The following is a 20,375-nucleotide window of genomic DNA, read 5'->3' on the forward strand; positions in this document are numbered from 1 at the left end:
GAAATGGAAAGATACTCTGTGTTCTTGGATTTGAATAATTAATATCAAAATGTCCATACTACCCAAAGCAATTTACAGATTTAATACAATCCTTATCAAAACGTGCACGATGTTTTTTACAGAAGGGTATCACACTTCTTAACTTCAGACTTTACTGAAAAGTGACAGTAAAACAGTATGATACTGGTGCAAAAATAAACACAGATCAATGGAACATAGCAGAGAGCCCAAAAATAAATTCACCCACTTACGGCCAATTAATCTATGACAAAGGAGGCAAGGAAACAATGGAGAAAAGACAATCTCCTCAGTAAGTGGTGCTGAACAGTTTTAGGTAAATAAATGAGATTACAGCATTTCCTCACACCATAAATAAAAATAAACTCAAAATGGATTAAAGACCTAGGGTAAGACCTTGAAACTAGAAAGCTCCCAGAAGAAAAATATAGGCAGAACATTCTTTGACATACATTGTAGCAATATTTTTTTTAGACCCATCTCCTAAGGCAAAATAAATCTGGGTGACTAAATGAGGGACCACTTTCTTCCTCAGAAGTCCTCAGGTGTCTTACCTGAAGCAAAAGGCAAAGAGGAGGCCAACCAAGGCAGAAAACTGTACTATGATTATAACCAATTCTATTTCCCAATACAGATATTTCCCATGAAGCTTATTTGAAAACCCAGCTCACACTGTTTGTTTACATTTTGTCCCCATTGTTTTTAAAATAATTTTCGGTGATCATAAAAGTCACAAAGGTAGTACTAAAATTTCCCATATACTCACATCTAACTTCTCCTATTGTTAGTAAGTACATTTGCTACAGTAAATCAGCCAATATTAATACATCAATTTTTATTCAGCTTTTCTTAGTTTTTACCTAGTAAATTTTTCTGTTCCAGGACACCACATTATGTTTAGTCATCATGTCTCCTTAGGCTCCTCTTGACATTGACAGTTTCTCAGACTTTATTTGTACTTGATGACTTTGACAGTTTTGAGGAGTATGGGGCAAATGTTTTGTAGATATCTCTCTACTGGGGTTTGTTCACTGTTTTTCTCATGATTAGACTAGGGTAATGAGTTTGGGGGAGGAAGAACACAAAGGGAAATTACCACTCTCATCACATTTTATCAAGGATACATACTCTACATGTGCTATACATGTGTCTTATATAGTTAATTTTCCCCTGGGTATATTTCAAATTGGTTACATTTACCTTTCCACTGTCCAAAACTCAAAGAGATTTTTGTCCAATCTTCTATAGGAAGAACTTGGTGGGCTTCTTCCTGTGGTAAAGTAAAATCCATTAAAATGTGGCTCCTCCCAACCCCTAAAACTGGGCCTCCTAGAATTTTTAAGTCTCAGCTGGTCCATATTCAGCCTCCAGTGATTCAAGAAAATTACCCTGAAGTGTTCTTACCAATTTATGGCTCTAGTGCCTTCTGCTCCAGGTCAGCAGATCAGGGCTATGTCTTTCTGGATGTACCTGTCTCTCCAAATTTCAGGGTGGCTTTTTGCCCTGCAACCTTAGTTCTCTGATATGTCCGAGAGAAATCATTGATTTTCAATTTGCACAGCTCTTTCTTGTTGTAAGGCTAGGATTCATGTCTTCCAATGTCTTTACATGTCAAGGCTGAATGGTTCACTCTGCTTTAATGCAAGTTTTCTCAGCACTACTACCAAAGAAAATAAAATTAGTGGTCTAAAACACTTGCTTTAATAGGCAAGTGATCTTTGAATTGAGTTACCTGCTAAGCTGGTTTCACTCTATGAAATTTAGAGAACCTTGGAAACCAGCTTTCAACAAAAACATGTTTCTCTCTTGACTAATTCGGCTTTATTCTGTTTAGAGGTACATGGTAAAAAAAGATAAAAGCATCAGATTTTGAGTGCAAAGATATAGATTTGGAGACTCCAGAGTAAAAATTTACTAGCCCATATCTATCTCTTCAAGATTCATTTCCTCATTTTTTAATTTCCTGTCTATAGGAATGTCATCTAATTTATCTTTTAATCTTAAGTGTTAACATAAAACCTGGCCCAGAGTAGGCCTCCCTGAAAATTGAATTGAAATGCCTCCTCAATCAATTTCAGTGTTGTTATGAGGATTAAATAATGTACATGAAACTCTTTGCAAACTTCAAAGAGCCTTACAAATGCTGTACCTTTATTTATCAATCATCAATTTTGAACGCCTGTCTACATGTAAGCATTTTGCATTTCTAAGGAGGTTTTTTTTGACATTGTTCAGATGAGGAAGTCACTATAAAGAGTTAATTTTTACTCAAATCGTGGGTTGATTTCTGTTATAGCAATAACAATATACATTCCTCAACTTGTTCAATTTAAAAACCTGGCAGTGTTTTGATATTTGACAGCTCTGCTGTCAACTAATTCTGTTCTACAATTAATCATGCCATAGCCATTTCTTTCACTACTACACAATATAATGGCATCATTGTCTATGCATACATAGTACACTTGTATACTGTTTAAAAGGAGGCAAAGCAAATGAACTTGAAAAATTTACTACTCTGTAGATCACAGTTATATTGCCAAGATTTATTATTAAACCTATTCTATTTTAATGCCATTACTGCTCCAATCTGAGCTTATATAAAACCATTCAGACATTGCAGTTTTCTATTTTCTTGCTTGGGAAATTGAAATTCTGCTTTCTCTGAGATGTTCTGAGTGTCAACTAGGTGCGCTATACAAACGGCTGGGATCTTTAATGATTGAATGTCAGCTTCCGGGTTTTGATTGCTGTTTTGTCTGGATCAGTGGTAGAGGCAACTATGGCGTCTACCCCTTCTCGGCCCCCACTGTCAGTGACTTCCTGGGGCAGATGAGTTTGCCACAAATCAAGATGCTTGCAACAAACGTCTCTATGAATTTGTTCTATCTCTCCTTGGCAACTTGCCACTTTGTCTCATTCTTAACATTGAAACCCCTGCTTTTACCAAATGTCTTGGCTTCTTGGAAGATTAACTATTACATGGGAATCCTAGCCCTCTACCAAAATCATATGTTTCTCATAAAGAGACATCTTACTTTTTAAGCAATCTCAGACAGTTTTGAACAAATACATCACCACTGTTTATCATGAAGATCATTTCCTGTTTTGATGTGCAATTTGTCAAGAAGTCAGATCACAAATCACATAAAAGGCCATCTAAAAAGTACAGATAGGTTGATCAAAAATTCATGTAAAAATAGATTTAATCTTTTACATTCAGAGGTAATTGAACTACTTACACTGATGACATTTTGTGACTTTCAAGCTTTCCTCTTTATGAACGTCCACGTGGAACTGTCTTGGCCAATATTTTTATGCAACTGCATAATCATATCTACAACAAGAATGCTGTGAATTGCTACTGACTTGTTCAGGAAGTGCTGCAAACACAGTCACAATTTCATTTTTAAGGGTTAAAAAAACCATCAACAGAGAATTGTACTTATATGCATGCTATAAGTACTGTAATAAGGTACTGTGGTCATGTAGAGGAGCAATTTAATGTAATTATTGATTAAACATAGTCCAGATCACATTGACTATGTGTGAGAAAGTCAGGGGAGGGTGGTGCCTAAGATAGCATAGGTGCTATCAGAATTTTCAACTCTAATTCTTTCCCATTAATTCATAGTCTGATCTTAAATATGTTCTAAAGTGGGTTTCTTCTTTCATGAAGGGGATTATGTCTTAATCTAAGAATGCCAGAGATATATGATGTAATTTCACACTTAGTGATTTCCAGCTCTGCATTAGTCAAGAGAAAGTGAGTTCGGTTTCATGCACCATCCTGGCATGATCAGAGAGGCTGTACCATGTGGTAACCTTGTGAGATAATAATTCTAGGTAAGGTTGTTCCTCCTATGGCCTCCAGTCCTGACATATGCACAATTGTTCCTAAACCAGTGCTTCTAAAGGCAATGTTTCTCTGGCTCTGCTACTGCAGGAAAATAAATAAATAGCTCCCACTTTGAGTTTTGTTTTCCAATAGTAAAGACTAATTTTCATTTCTGAGCTCTCTCATTCAACCCCTTATCACCAATAGCATTTAGGTGAATAATAACTATACTCAGTAGTCACAGAAGAGAACAAATTGAATGGGATCTTTCAGGAATCAAGTTTGCACATGTAGCGCCATTAGTACCAATATCCATCTATATAAGGTAGCAACTTATTAAAATGGTGTGCTGAGGATGGGATCAAGATGGTGGATTAGGAGGACTGGAGCTCAACTTCTCTCCTAAAAACAAACAAACAAAAAAAATCAAAACTAAAGGCTGAGCAATCTTCAACCAAATGGACCCGAAATTTTCAAAAAGATACCCTACTCCAGAAGACAAAGAGGAGGCCACATCAAGAGATAGGAGGGGTGTTTATGTAACAATCCCATACTTCCCGGGTGGGAAGCCCCACAGACTGGAAACTAGCTGCTTCACAGAGACTCACCTACAGGAGTGAGAATTCTGAGCCCCATATCAAATCCTACTTGTGGGGATCTGGCACTGGTAGAAAGAGCCCCTGGAGCATCTGGCATTGAAGGCCAGTGGGGCTTGTGCACAGGAGCTCCACAGGACTGGGAGAAACAGAGACCCCATTATTAAAAGGTGCACACAGGCTTTCACGTGCACTGGGTCCTAGGGCAAAGCAAAGTCTCCATAGGAATCTGGGTCAAACCTGGCTGCAGTTCTTGGAGGTCCTCTTGGGAAAACAGGGGTGAATGTGGCTTGTTGTGAGGGAAGGACATTGGAAGCAAATCTCTCAGGAATATGCAGCAGTATGCCTTTCTCTGGAGGGGGCCATTTTGGGAAAATCTGGCCCCACCTTCAGTCAGCTACTAAGAAGCCCCAGGACAAACAACAATCTAGGTGGGATCACAGCCCCACCCCTCAGTAAACTGGCTGCCTAAAGACCCCTCAGGCACACAGCTGCCTCTAATCCCATCCACAGACAAAGCCCCACCCACCAGAGGGATAAGAATCAGCTCCACCTACCAGTGGGCAGGCATCAGCCCCTCCCATCAGGAAGCCTACAGCAAGCCCCCTACCAACTTCAACCACAAGGGGGGCAGACACCAGAAGTACAGAGGCTACAACTCTATTATCTGTAAAAAGATCACCACACCAAAAACCTATAAAAATGAAAAGGCAGAGAACTATCACTCAGATGAGGGAGAAAGAAAAAATCCCAGAAAACCAGCTAAGTGATGAGGAGATTCTCAGCCTCCAGGAAATAGACTTTAGACTGTTTATGCTAAAGATGATGCAAGACATTGGAAATAAACTGGAGGCAAAGATGGATAACTTACAGAAAACACTGACCAAAGAGATACAAGATATCAAACTTAAACAAGAAGAGATGCAAAATACAATAACTGAAATAAAAAATTCACCAGAAGCAGCTAACAGCAGAATACAGGAGGCAGAAGAACGAATAAGCGAGGTGGAGGACAGATTAGTGGAAATTACAGATGCAGAACAGAAAAGAGAAAAAAGATTGAAAACAAATGAAGAGAGTCTCAGAGAACTCTGGGACAATGTTAAACATACCAACATCCATATTATAGGGGTGCCAGAAGGAGAAGAGAGAGAGAAGGGGACAGAAAACATATTAAAAGAGATAATAGCCGAAAACGTCCCTAACATGGGAAAGGAACCACTCAAATCCAGGAAGCCCAACAAGTACCATATAAAATAAACCCAAGGAGGGGTACCCCAAGACACATATTAATCAAACTGACCAAAATTAAAGACAAAGAAAAAATATTGAAAGCAGCTAGGGAAAAGAAACAAAGAACATACAGGGAACCCCAATAAGGTTATTGGCAGATTTTTCAGCAGAAACTCTGCAGGCCAGAAGGGAGAGTGGCAAAATATACTTAAAGTGATGAAAGGTAAAAAGCTCCAACCAAGATTACTCTACCCAGCAAGGCTCTCATTCAGATTTGAAGGAGAAATCAAAACCTTCACAGATAAGCAAAAGCTAAGAGAATTCAGCAATACTAAACTAGCCTTACAACAAATACTAAAGGAACTTCTCTGGGCAGAAAAGACAAGACAGCAACAGGAAACAAAAATTCCACAAATGACAAGGCTCACCAGTAAAGGTATATATACAGTAAAGATACAAAATCATCCATGCACAATTATGCCACCAAAATCAGAAATCATGAGAAGAGGAGGGTACAAATGCAGGACACTGGGGATGAACTCGCAATTAAGAGACCAACAACTTAAAACAACCTCTCATATATATATACATACATATATATAGACTCTTATATCAAAACTACAGAATAACTGCAAACCAAAAATCTACAATGGATACACAAACAAATAAGAAATATCAACTCAAATACACACTAAAGAGAGTCATCAAACCAGAAGAGGAAAGAACAAGAGAAGAAGGGAAGAAAAAAGAGCAACAAAAACAAATCCAAAGCAATTAATACAATGGCAATAAGAACATACATATCAATAATTACCTTAAATGTTAATGGACTAAACGCCCCAGCCAAAAGACATAGACTGGCTGAATGGACACAAAAACAAGATCCATATATATGCTGTCTTCAAGAGACCCACTTCACTTCTAGGGACACACACAAACTGAAAGTGAGAATATGGAAGAACATATATCATGCAAATGGGGATCAAAAGAAAGCTGGAGTAGCAATACTCATATCAGACAAAATAGACTTTAAAATGAAGAGTATTTTAAGGGACAAAGAAGGTCACTACCTAATGATCAAAGAATCAATCCAAGAAGAAGATATAACAATTTTAAATATCTAGGCACCCAATATAGGTTCACCACAATACATAAGGCAACTGCTAACTACCTTAAAAGGACAAATTGACAATAACACAATCACAGTTTGGGACTTTAACACCCCACTTTCAGCAATGGACATATCATCCAGACAGAAAATCAATAAGGAAACACAGGCCCTGAATGAAGCATTATACCAGATGGATTTAATAGATATTTATAGGATATTCCATCCAAAGCAACAGAATACACATTCTTCTCAAGTGCACATGGAACATTCTCTAAGATGGATCACCTCCTGGGCTACAAATCCAACCTCGGTAACTTTAAGAAAATTGAAATCATATCAAGCATCTTTTCCAACCACAATGCTATTTGACTAGAAATCAACAACAAGGAAAAAACTGCAAAAAACACAAACACATGGAGACTAAACAACATGCTACTAAACAACCAATGGATCACTGAAGAAATCAAAGAGGAAATTAAAAAATACCTAGCAGCAAATGACAATGAAGATATGACACTCCAAAACCTATGGGATGCAGCAAAAGCCGTTCTAAGAGGAAAGTTTATAGCAATACAAGCCCACCTCAGGAAACAAGAAAAAGCCCAAATAAACAAGCTAACTTTACACCTAAAGCAGCTCGAGAGAGAAGAAGAGACAAGACCTAAAGTTAGTAGAAGGAAAGAAATCATAAAGATCAGAGCAGAAATCAATGAAATAGAAACAAAGAAAACCATAAAAAGATCAATGAAATGAAAAGCTGGTTCTTTGAAAAGACCAACAAAATCGATAAACCCTTAGCCAGATTTCTCAAGAAAAAAAAAGAGAGGACTCAAATCAATAAAATTAGAAATGAAAAAGGAGACGTAACAACGGACATCACAGAAATACAAAGGATCATAAGAGACTACTATATGCAAGTATATGCCAATAAAACAGAAAACCTAGAAGAAATGGACAAATTCTTAGAAAAGTACAATCTTCCAAGGCTAAACCAAGATGAAATAGAAAAGATGAATGGACCAATCACAAGTACCAAAACTGAAACTGTGATTAAAAAGCTTCCAATAAACAAAAGTCCAGGATCATATGGCTTCACAGGCGAATTCTATCAAACATTCAGAGAAGAGCTAACACCTATCCTTCTGAAACTATTTCAAAAAATTGCAGAGGAAGGGATACTCCCAAACTCATTCTATGAGGCCACCATCACCCTGAAAACAAAACCAGACAAAGATACCACAAAAAAAAGAAAACTACAGGCCAATTTCAATGATGAAATCGATGCAAAAATCCTCAACAAAATACTAGCAAACCACATCCAACAATACATTAAAAGGATTGTACATCATGATCAAGTGGGATTTATCCCAGGGATGCAAGAGTTCTCAAATATCCGCAAATCCATCAGTGTGATATACCGCATTAACAAACTAAAGAATAAAAACCATATGACCTCTCAATAGACACAAAAAAAGCCTTTGACAAAATCCAACACCCTCTTCTGATAAAAACCCTTCAGAAAGTTGGCATAGCAGGAACCTACCTCAACATAATAAAGGCCATATATGACAAACCCACAGCAAACATCATTCTCAATGGTGGGTAGCTGAAAGAATTCCTGCTAAGATCAGGAACAAGACAAGGATGTCCGCTCTCACCACTACTCTTCAACATAGTTTTGGAAGTCCTAGCCATAGCAATAAGAGAAGTAAAAGAGATAAAAGGAATCCAAACTGGAAAGGAAGAAGTAAAACTATAACTATTTGCACATGATACTATACCTAGAGAATCCTAAAGACTCTACCAGAAAACTGTTAGAGCTCATCCATGAATTTGGCAAAGTCACAGGATACAAAATTAATACACAGAAATTGATGGCATTTCTATACACTAACAATGAAAGAGCAGAAAGAGAAATAAGGGAAGCAATCCTGTTTACATTGCATCCAAAAGAATAAAATACCTAGGAGTAAACCTACCTAAAGAGACAAAAGACCTGTACTCTCAAAACTATAAGACACTGATGAACAAAATCAAAGATGACACAAATAGATGGAAAGACATAACATGCTCTTGGATTGAAAGAGTCAACATTATCAAAATGACTATACTACCCAAGGCAGTCTACAGATTCAGTGCAATCCCTATCAAATTCCCAAGGACATTTTTCATAGAACTCGAACAAAATATTTTAAAGTTTGCTTGAAAGCACAAAAGACCCAAAATAGCCAAAGACATCCTGAAAAAGAAAAATGGAGCTGGAGGAACCAGGCTCCCAGACTTCAGATGATACTACAAAGCTATAGTCATCAAAACCATATGGTACTGGCACGAAGACAGAAATATAGATCAGTGGAAGAGGATAGAAAGCCCAGAATTAAACCCATGCACCTACAGCCAATTAGTCTATGACAAAGGAGGCAAGGATATACAATGGAGAAAGGACAGCTTTTTCAATAAGTGGTGCTGGGAAAACTGGACAGCCACATGGAAAAGAATGAAATTAGAACACTCCCTAACACCATCCACAAAAAGAAACTCCAAATGGATTAAAGACCTAGATATAAGACCAGACACTATAAAACTCTTAGAGGAAACCATAGGCCAAACACTCTCTGACATAAACCACAGCAACATCTTCTCAGATCCACCTCTGAGAGTATTGACAATAAAAACAAAAATAAACAAATGGGACCTAATAAAACTTCAAAGTTTCTGCACAGCAAAGGAAACCCTAAACAACACAAAAAGACAACCCACAGAATGGGAGAAAATCTTTGCAAGTGAATTGACTGGCAAGGGATTCATCTCCCAAATTTATAAACAACTTCTGCAGCTCCATACCCAAAAAACAAACAATCCCATCAAAAAATGGGCAGAAGATCTATACAGACAGTTCTCCAAAGAAGACATACAGATGGCTGAGAAACACATGAAAAGATGTTCAACATCACTCATTATTAGAGAGATGCAAATCAAAACCTCTCTGAGGTATCACCTTACACCAGCCAGAATGGCCATCATCAAAAAGTCTACAAACAATAAGTGCTGGAGAGGTGTGGAGAGAAAGGAACCCTAGTACACTGTTGGTGGGATTGTAAATTGGTGCAACCACTGTGGAAAACAGTATGGAGATTCCTCAGAAAACTAAACATAGAACTACCATTTGATCCAGCAATCCCACTCCTGGGCATCTACCCACAGAAAACCACGACTCGCAAAGACACATGTACTCCGATGTTCATTGCAACACTCTTTTCAATAGCTAAGACATGGAAACAACCTAAATGTCCATCAACAGAGGAGTGGATCCAGAAGATGCGGTGTACATATACACAATGGAATATTATTCAGCCATTAAAAAGAATGAAATATCAGCATTTTTTTGCAACATGGATGGACCTAGAAATTATCATGCTAAGTGAAGTCAGCCATACAATGAGACACCAACATCAAATGCTTTCACTGACGTGTGGAATCTGAAAAAAGGACAGATTGAACTTCTTTGCACAAGAGATACTGACTCACAGATTTTAAGGAGACAGTTTGGGGGGTGGAGGGAGGTGCTGGGGTTGTGGGATGGAAATCCTATAAAATTGGATTGTGATGATCATTGTACAACTGCAAATGTAATAAATTCATTGAGTAATAAAAAAAGTAATTAAGAAAAAAATAAAATGCTGTGCCAACTCAGTAATGGAGTTCCTAGCTACTTGTTCATTAAGAATGTGATGAAACATGGCTTTGGAAATTTAAGTCAATGCTCAAAAAATGATTTTACCTAAAGTAGATAATATTTAACTTTATTCTAATCACATGACTTCTCTAATTCTGAATTTTCTCATCAGTAAAATGAAATACCTAACACCTACCCTCTCTGGTAAGAATAAGTATCATTTTTGAACCTCTACCTTGTGCTGGAAGCAGTGAAAAAGTCCACAGTCCTCATCCACTAATCTATTGTTTTCTGTAAACTAATGTTATGTCCATTTTACAAATGAGAAAACTCAGGTATGAATTAAGTAACTTTTTCCAAATTACAGAACTAGACAGTGGAAGGACTGGGATTTGACCCAATATCTATCTGATACCAAACCATCATGCTATTTTATGAGATTATTAAAATTTGAGGGCATATCAAAAGAAAATTAACATGCCATAAATAGTGTCAGATAAGGCAGTGTTTCTGAGATTTCTGTCATTTGCCCTCCATCTTCATGGATTTGCTCTATCTGCTTATAACATATATGTTATATATTTAATATTTTCATTAGCTTGACTCATTTGTTGTTTTAAAAGGAAACATTATGACCTGGAAATTCTGTAAAACTGAAAGATCAACACTCAGAAGATTGGAATCCACAACATGCTTCTTCTCGCCTAAAACGGCCCCCAACAAGTCAATAGCCTGTCACCTGGGTATAATGAACTGTTACTCTAATGCTCTATCTGCTACAAATGGATTCAGAGATTCCTTGTTCCATTAAGCCTTTCTTACTAGGACACTGTTATTTCTCTGTTAGTAAGTATCGTGAGTTATAGCACACTTTCTACTTTTTAAATTATTTTCTCTTCTTTAGCTCATTTGACCCTCACACTCATGGTGGGAGGCCCAATAAGTATCTTGCTTCCCGTTTATATAGATGAGCAACTTGCAATGGCTAGTCCAGTTGCACACAGCAAACTGGGGATTAAACCAAGTCTAAATTCATTTCTAGCTCTAGGTCCATTCTTTTTCTACCACACCACATTGAGAAGCCTAGAAATAACAATATTTTTTTCTTTCCATTACTTATGCTGCTTTTTTTTCCCCCTCAAGCCTTTTTATAAGACTGTTTTTCTGTCCCAAGACTAAAGATATAGCAATCATAGTACTGAGGCCAGCATAAACACTATATATGTCTTCCTGATAGCTCTAGTCTTTGAGGCAGAAAAAAAAAACATATCACTCTAGTGCTTTGACCAGTGAGGTATCTTTAATTTCTGTGAATTTAAATAGTTTAGGATTCTTAGCATGCTGAAGGAGCCAACTTCATATTTCAATTAACTAGTTATTCCTCTCTAGAACCCAACAGACTGGAGTACTGAAAGAGTTAATATTACTTCCAAAGGTGAATTTATAACCTAGAAATAATTTAGGAAGCAAGAGAAAATGTCTCACTTCAAAGAGGGGAATGCTGAACCATGCATACAAATGCGACTGCTAACTCGTGTGTGACTCAAAGTCAGCAACCATGGATTCCAGGGACTAAAAAGCTCCTCAAGAAGCCATCTGGTCCACCCCCACGTTTGCATACTTAGTGTTCTCTTCAGTTTAAATGTGTGACACTTGAAGCCCAAAGAAGTAAGTTACCTGGTAGCAGAAAGGCTGGTGTGAGAGAAAAGATGCCCAGAATTCAAGTCTCTAGTTGAGCACTGGTAATGCATTTCTCTCTGCTATGCACTCCATCTCTTGGCCAGACTGATTTGTTTCAAGAATATGGCAATGGACAACTTATCAAATGAGTTAAATGGTCAAGTAAGAAAAATCCTCAAGGATCCATTGGATTTAGCCATGGAGAGTTCCTTAGTGACCTTCATAAACACAGTGTTAGTGATATGGTGGGGAAACAAAGCCTGATTAGACAATTAAAATGACACTTTAAAGACTTTACCTCTGGAGTTCCCATCATGGCTCAGTGGTTAATGAATCCGACTGGGAACCATAAGGTTGCGGGTTCAATTCCTGGCCTTGCTCAGTGGGTTAAGGATCTGGCATTGCCATGAGCTGTGGTGTAGGTTGCAGATCCGCCTTGGATCCCACGTTGCTGTGGCTCTGATGTAGGCCGGCAGCTACAGTTCCAATTAGACCCCTAGCCTAGGAAACCTCCATATGCTGCGTGAGTGGCCCAAGAAATGGCAAAAAAGGCAAAAAAAATAATAAAAAAAATAAAGACATTACCTCTGAAGATAAATGGAGAGGGGGCAGCAGGTGGGGGAGAATGTGGTGTCCATGGAGGAGTCTATGAGATTTCATTGTTTTGTTTTCAAGAAGACAAAAGAGAGATTTCCTTGAAGATTGAAGAGTCTGGAGTTCCCATTGTGGCTCAGTAGTAACAAACCTGACTATTATCCATGAGGACTCAGGTTCGATCCCTAGCCTTCCTCAGTGGGTTAAGGATCTCACGCTTCTGTGGTTATGGTGTAGGATGGCAGCTACAACTCTGATTCAACCCCTAGACTGGGAAAGTCCATATGCCATGGTTCTGCCCTAAAAAGACAAAAAAAGAAGAAGATTGAAGAGTCTACAGTATTTTGAAATGATACTGGGAAGAATCCAGTAAAGAGAAAAAGTTAAAAATCAAAGATATGTGAGAAACAGGATAAATGAAATGTTCCTGAGGAAGTGGCCATGTGTAAGGTCCAGAGAATACAAAGAAGTAGAGAGGGGAGGATGCTTAATACACTGTAATAGAAGGGAACAAAGAGATGAAAAACCTCACAGGTGGAGCTGTAGGTGTGGTGGATAGTAAATTCAGCAACTATTATCTAAAATAAAAAAATGTATATATGTATGTGTAACTGGGTCACCATGCTGAAAAAAAAATTGTATTGGGGAAATAACAATTAAAATAAATAAATAAAATAAAATAATAAAATGAAATAAAATCTTTTAATTTCTGCATGATATAGGAAGCAAAATCATAGGCTAAAAGTAGGGAGACACATGTTGGGGAATTGTCAATATTTTGAGGAGAGCAGGAAAACTTTGGGGTGGTTTTTGAAGAAGGTGGTAAAGAAGTGTAGCCAGGCAGTGTTGGAACCCAGTTTAAGTTGGAGTCATGAATATGTAGTGATACTTACACTCTAAATTGCTTGAGTATCCACACAAAAAGAAGGTATGTTGGTTTTCCTCAAATTGATTTTTTAAGGTGAATATGATAGAAAGAAAAGGTATGGGAAATTATAACACATAAAAAAAAGAGTGTTTTAAATAGAACATGGATCTGAGCTGTAGAAAGAGGGAAGTGAAGACAAGAGAAGTTTGATAGATTAAGAGAGAGTATAGTTAGTGATGTTTGGGAAATCCTGATGAAGTGAAAGAACATGGGCAGAGGGTGTACTTTACCAAACAAGCTGGAAGTTTAGGAAGTTGTCACAATGGGGAATGTTCAAGTCAGTAATTTCAGAGGTGGAGCAGTAGTGATGACAAGTTTCAAAATATGACTTAGGAAGAAGTGGCCAGAATGGAATTGTTGAGATAGCCCTTGGAAATGAGGAGTTCAAGGGCTTAAGAAACAAGGAAGTTGAGCATCTTTGAGGAAAAGAAGACTAAACTGTGGGTTTTCAATGAATAAAGATATAGAGGGGGAAGTTTGCTGGTGGCCTAGGGGTTAAGGATCCAGCATTGGCACTGCTCTGGTACAGGTTTGATCCATGGCCGAGGAACTTCCACATGCCATGGGAACAGCCAAAAAAATAAATAAATAAAAGATATAAAGGATGACAGAAATGAAGAATGTGGTAAAGAGTGCTATGATTAAGTGATCTGAGTCTCATGGGAGTAGATGTTAGCAAAGAAGTGAAGATATAGTCTAGGGCAGAAAGGCATCGGTGGAGTAAAGGCAATGAGGGAGAGAAGGGAGCACTGACTTTGCTTTGTATCAGTGATGGGTGTGTTTGTGAGAAGACAAGAAAACTCAATCTGAGAGGAATATCATTGAGACAGTCAGATTTTAAAGACAGAAATATGTCAAGGAGATTGAAATAGGGAAGATATAGGAAGTCATCCTGAGGTCACCCCTTGACTTGAGAGGCCACAGTGGAAGAGTTTCAGATGGAGGAGAGACCCATCAAGATCCAGAGCAGACCAGCCTGTCTCATTATGCCCTACTTGGAGCAGTTTACCAAGTCCCACTCCAGTGCTCAGCAGCACTGGACTCAGACCCTCTCTGTCTCTGCTTCCATCTCCATGTATTTGTATCAGTTACTTCATTCTTTCTTCATGTCAGATTTTCCCCAAGAGAGGATCCCTAAATTGGTTTCCGTCAGTCCTCATGGGCAGCGTTTCATGTCAGAGCACCCATTGGCCAGGGGCCCCTCCCTGGTTCGACCCTGCAAAACAGATGGTCACAGGTACCAGCATGGGGATTTATTTGACTTGAATTCCCGAAGAAAGACACTGGAACTCTCTTATTTTGTTGATGGGAATGTAAGATGGAAGCTCCACTTTGAAAAATTTGGATAGTTTCTTAAAAAGTTAATTATATACTTATCATGCAACCCAACAATTCTATTTCTATATACCTACCTAACAGAAATGAAAATATATGTTTACACAAAGACTTGTACATGAATGTTCACAGTAGCATTTTTTTTAGTAGTCAAAAATTAAAACAATCTTTATGCCCATTGTTTGATGAACAGAGAAACAAAATGTTATATCCATGTAAGGGAATATGACTCCGCAATGAAAGGAACAAACCAGTGGTACATGCAACTGCATGGGTGAACCTCAAAAACATTATAAGTGAAAGAAGCCAGATACAAAAGACTATTTTATTACTCCATTCACATGAAATTTCTATAAAAGGCAAATCTATAAAGACAAAAAGCAGATATATGTTTGCCTGGGAGTGAGAGTGGGGATTAACTGCAAACATGCAAGAGGGAGCTTGCCGATGTGATGGAAATGTTCTAAAAATGGTTTATGATGATAGTTGCACAACCGTATGAAGTTATTAGAGATTGTTTATTTATATTTACAATGGGTGGGTTAATTTTATAGTACATAAATTATACCTTAGGTAAAGCTGTTTTTTGAAATTTTTAGAATTTGTTTAAAGTGTGAAAGATCTAATCAGACAATTCATCAAAAAAGACATGTAGCTGACTTTTAAGTATACAAAAATGCCAAACATCATTAGTCATTAAGGAAATGCAAATTAAATCACACATGCTCATTAGAATGGCTTTTTGAAAGACAAACAAACATAGGTGAGAATGAACAGCAACTAGAACTTTTACACACTGCTAATGGGAATTAATGGTGCAATAGTTTTGGAAAACAGCAATTTCTTTAAAAGTTACATATAACATGTATCATACAACTTAGCTTTCCCATTCCTTTGTATATACCTAAGAGAAAGGAAAACATACACACACAAAAAAAATGTCCACAAATGTTCATAGCAGCTTTAGTTTTTAATAGCCACAAGAGGAAACAATCCAAATATCCTTCAATAGGAAAAAGGATAAACAAATTATAGTATATCCAGATGATGGAATGCTCTTAGCAATGAAAAAAAAAAAAAAGCCTCATGGATTCCAACAACAATGTGGAAAAATCACAAAATAATTATAGCGTCCCATGATAAATAGATAATAAATGAGTAAACACAGTATGATGCCATTTATATGAAAGCAGATCAGTGTTTGCCTGGGATAGGGATGGGAGATTAGGATGTGAATTCAGAGATTACGAAGGACCACAAGAAAGCTTCTGAGAGTGATGGATGCATTCATTATTTTGATTTTGGTGATAGTTTCATGAGTGTATTAATATATTGAAACTCATCAAATTGTGTGTTTCAATGCATGAGGTTTGTTTTACAACAGCTGTACCTCAAAATTACTCTAAAAGTGCCAGCCACTGCCGCCCTTCCCTTCCTCAGCACCATCAGTCTGTCACCGGGGAAAGCTGAAGGGTCTCTCATCAAAGTGACCTCTGCCCAAGTGTTACTACAATATTTAAAAATCTACCCTTGACTTTTTCATGCCCTTTGAGATCTTTGCTGTCTCTCAAGGCAGGACTCTTGGCTGTGTCTTTCCACCCCAATTTGAAACCTAACTTGAAATATCTTAAATTAAAAGAGGAATTTTATTGATCATGCCAAAGACTGCACTCCACCACAGTCACTCGCTCTCGCTCTCTCCTCTCAACTCTCCTGATCACTCAGTCTCACTGTTGCTCTCTCTCATCTTTCTCTCTAAATTTTTGAAATGTTCTTCTTTGGCTTCATTCTCTCAAACTAGCTGTCCCCAAGAAGCCAAAACAGCTCTAGATTGCCTTCTTAAAAATTCATGGGCAAAGAAGAAAGAGGGCTCTCACCACAACCCCTAGCTCTAAAAAACCCAGCGCTGGGAGTCCCTATTGTGGCTTAGTGGGTTAAGAACCCAACAAATTGTCCTTGAGTATGAGAGTTCGATCCTTGTTCTTGCGCAGTGGGTTAAGTATCCTGTATTGCTGTAGCTGTAGTGTAGGCTGGGGACTGCAATTCTGGTTCAACCGCTAGTCTAGGAATTTCTATATGCCTCAAGTGTGACCCTAAAAAGAAAAAAACAAAACAAAACAAAACAAACTCAGCCTGGCTTCCAGCCTTCCAGGCAGGCTCACTGTGATTGGAAGAGTAGTACTAAAATTTCTTTACTGGATATCCAAGGGGGTTGGGAGTGAGGGGAGACGGAGTTAAAGTGAAGAGCCATATGCAACTGATTTTCTGTTTCATGATCTTATGCAGCACCAGCCTGTATCCCAAGCTCTGGCAAAATCAAAAACTTGTTTCTTTCATTTTTGTATTGTTTTTTCTGGCCATGGCACCAGGCCTGGCTTCCCTTCCCAGAACTGCCTTCACAAGCAGGTAACACTGCCAGCAGAGGCCTTGAGATCAGCTCCCTGCCTATCTAGAACTGTCTTATGGCATTCTGACTTTCTCACTCCCAAAACAGAAAACTACCATAATGCTCATCCTTCTCAGCTTCCCACAAAATAGTCATTGTAGGAGTTTCAATGTGGCTCAACATGTTACAACCCAGCTAGTATCCAAGAGGATGCCAGTTGGATCCTTGGCCTCACTCAGTTGGTTAAGGATCCAATGTTCCCTCAAGTTGCATCATAGGTCACAGGTGCTGCTTCAATCCTGGGTTGCTGCAGCTGTGGTGTAGGCTGGCAGCTGCAGCTCCAATACGACCCCTAGCGCGGGAAACTCCATATGCCACAAGTGTGGCCCTTATAAAATAAGTAAAAAAAAAATAGTCAGTGTGATTTTTCCTCTTCCAAATAGATATTTCATATTCGCTCTATTAAGTGAAGAAGCCAAGAATGTTTGCATGCAAAATGACTCAGGAAAGAAGGAAGTGTTGGCAGAGGCTGCTGGCTTTTTTGTCCTAGGAAAAAGCTCCTCCTCCCAGAGAAGGAGGTCTGTTCAATCTACGCATGTGGGTGAAGAACTAGTTAACAAATAGTTGAATATACCCAGGTGGCATTGCCCAATAACAGTGAGAAAATGATGCAACCTAGTATTGTGTTACTAACAACTATTGAGTTAGCAATGGGAAACTATTTAGGAAATACAGAAGAAACAAAGATTTTTTTCATTTTATAAGTGTCGAAACTTTTACATTTCAAGTTCTATTTGGTTTGGACAAAAGTCAAGTTGCTGCTTTTTAAAATTTTTTAATTTTGTTCCCCATTACCCTTAGAAGCACAAAAACTCCAATCCTAATCTTTTCATATTTTATTTAAAAAATAGGCTAATTTACCTCATTTTTAAAAGTCATGAAAATGAGAGACATTCCTGCCCTTGTCTAACCCCCACTTCCAAAAGGACATTCTTTATAAATAATTTTTCAGTATTTTGAATTCACTTCAAAGAGTCTGGCTAATATTTAAAAGGTTTTTTCCAAAGTCTTAGACATTACCACATGCATAATTTTGATCTTCTCAAAAGCATTACCACTGCAGGCCAACTGGGAATTCTATTGGAAGAATTCAAGTTTCACTTGTTCTGGGCCATATCTACTAGCATTTTGTTAAAACATCACACACACACACACACACACCCCGGCAAAGCTATATAATTTCTAAACTGTGCAGCATTGATAAGTACCTTGCAAAATTTGGTTTTTAAATCTGTATCCCCAAAGGAGTAAAGGGATATAATTTATAAATGTGCTAGAAAGATCTCCAGAAGAGTCACACATCTTTTTCCCAATTTATAAACCATGGAACCAGGATAAGCCTGAATTGTTTTTGCTGTCACATCACTGTTATAAGAAAAACCTACAGTTTCAAAATTTTTAAATAGTTTTATTTTCACCAAAGTCATATATCAGATAGTACAAAGAGATTAACAAGGAAAACAACAATCCCTTCCTTCAATCCCCAAACTTCCTAACCTCCCAGCTCAATTTATCACAGGCAACCACTTTTTATTTTCTGAGCTATTCCATCAGAAAGCTACTTTTTAATTTTCAAATAAGTACATGACACTACCCCTCAGTTTGTTGGTTTTAGACATTAACTTCCTCCTATTATAAACAGCATTGAGCTCTCTTCACTGAATATGCAAATATTTCTTAATTTTTTCCCCAAAAGCATCATAATAATGTTTAACAATTTATCTCATTTTTGTTTTGTTTTCCTTTATTTTTCCAAGTGACCCCTCTTATCAGATGGCCGTTTTCCTGGTGGCCTCTTCCTGGTACTTTCCATCCTCCGGCTGCATTCTGGATCAGTTGCTCCCTCAGCCTGCCGGTCAGCTGTCATCCTGAAACATCTCTTTCCTATTGGCTACACTGCTTTCTGGATCCCACGTCTCCCTCTTGCTTAGTTTAGTACTTCCTTTTAACTAGAACCTACCCAGCTTCTCAAGAAAGAGATATGGGGAGTACATTTTCTTAGTCCCAGCGTGTCAGGAAATGTCCTTTTCTGCCCTCATACTCTATTAATAATTTGGCATTCCAAGTTGAAGATCATGTTCTCTCAGATTTTTGAAGTCATTGCTCCATTATTTGGCTAATATCCAATCATGTTGTTATGGCATCTCATCTGAATTTATTCTGCAAAGTTGTATTGATTACTTGCAGTGTCACAGGGACTGTTGGGAATATGGCAATATAATAAGAAACAAATCTCCTTCCTTCATGGAGCTTACATTGGAGAGTTGAAAACAGACCCCTCTGCCCCCCAAAATACTCATATGCAATAAATAAATGAGATGATTACAAATTATGAAAATTCTGTGAAGAAAACAAGATGGTGGAAAGGGGTGGAAGTGGAAGTGCTGCTTTATGACTGGTTTTGAGATGCTGTAGTGGGGAGGCACCATTTATGCTGAAACCTGGACAGTGGCTGTGGGTCTAGAGGTATAACTCGGATGGGTAGTTTGAAGTGGCAGCAGCAACAGGAGCCTGTGAAGTGGTGGGAGGTGAGTACATCTGGTCTCTCTTCATGAAGACTCAGAGAACAGTGTTTTCTTTCATGACAATAGAGAGCCACTGGAAGGTTTTTAAGGTAATGAAGCAGTCTGATTTCTGTGGGGTTTTTTTTTTTTTTAGGTCCTCAACTGTGACATATGGAAGTTCCCAGGCTAGAGGCTGAATGGAAACTGTAGCTGCCAGCCTACACCACAGCCACACACAGCAACACTGGATTCCAGCCATAGCTTACAGCAACACCTGATCCTTAATCCACTGAGCAAGGCCAGGGATCAAACCCGCATCCTCATGGATACTAGTGAGGTTCACTATTGCTGAGCCACAACGGGCACTCCTGATTTCAGTTTTTAAAACATTATTGTGCTATGTGAAAACTGTAAGA

This window comes from Sus scrofa, chromosome 15 (assembly GCF_000003025.6).
Source record: "Sus scrofa isolate TJ Tabasco breed Duroc chromosome 15, Sscrofa11.1, whole genome shotgun sequence".
NCBI lineage: Eukaryota > Metazoa > Chordata > Mammalia > Artiodactyla > Suidae > Sus > Sus scrofa.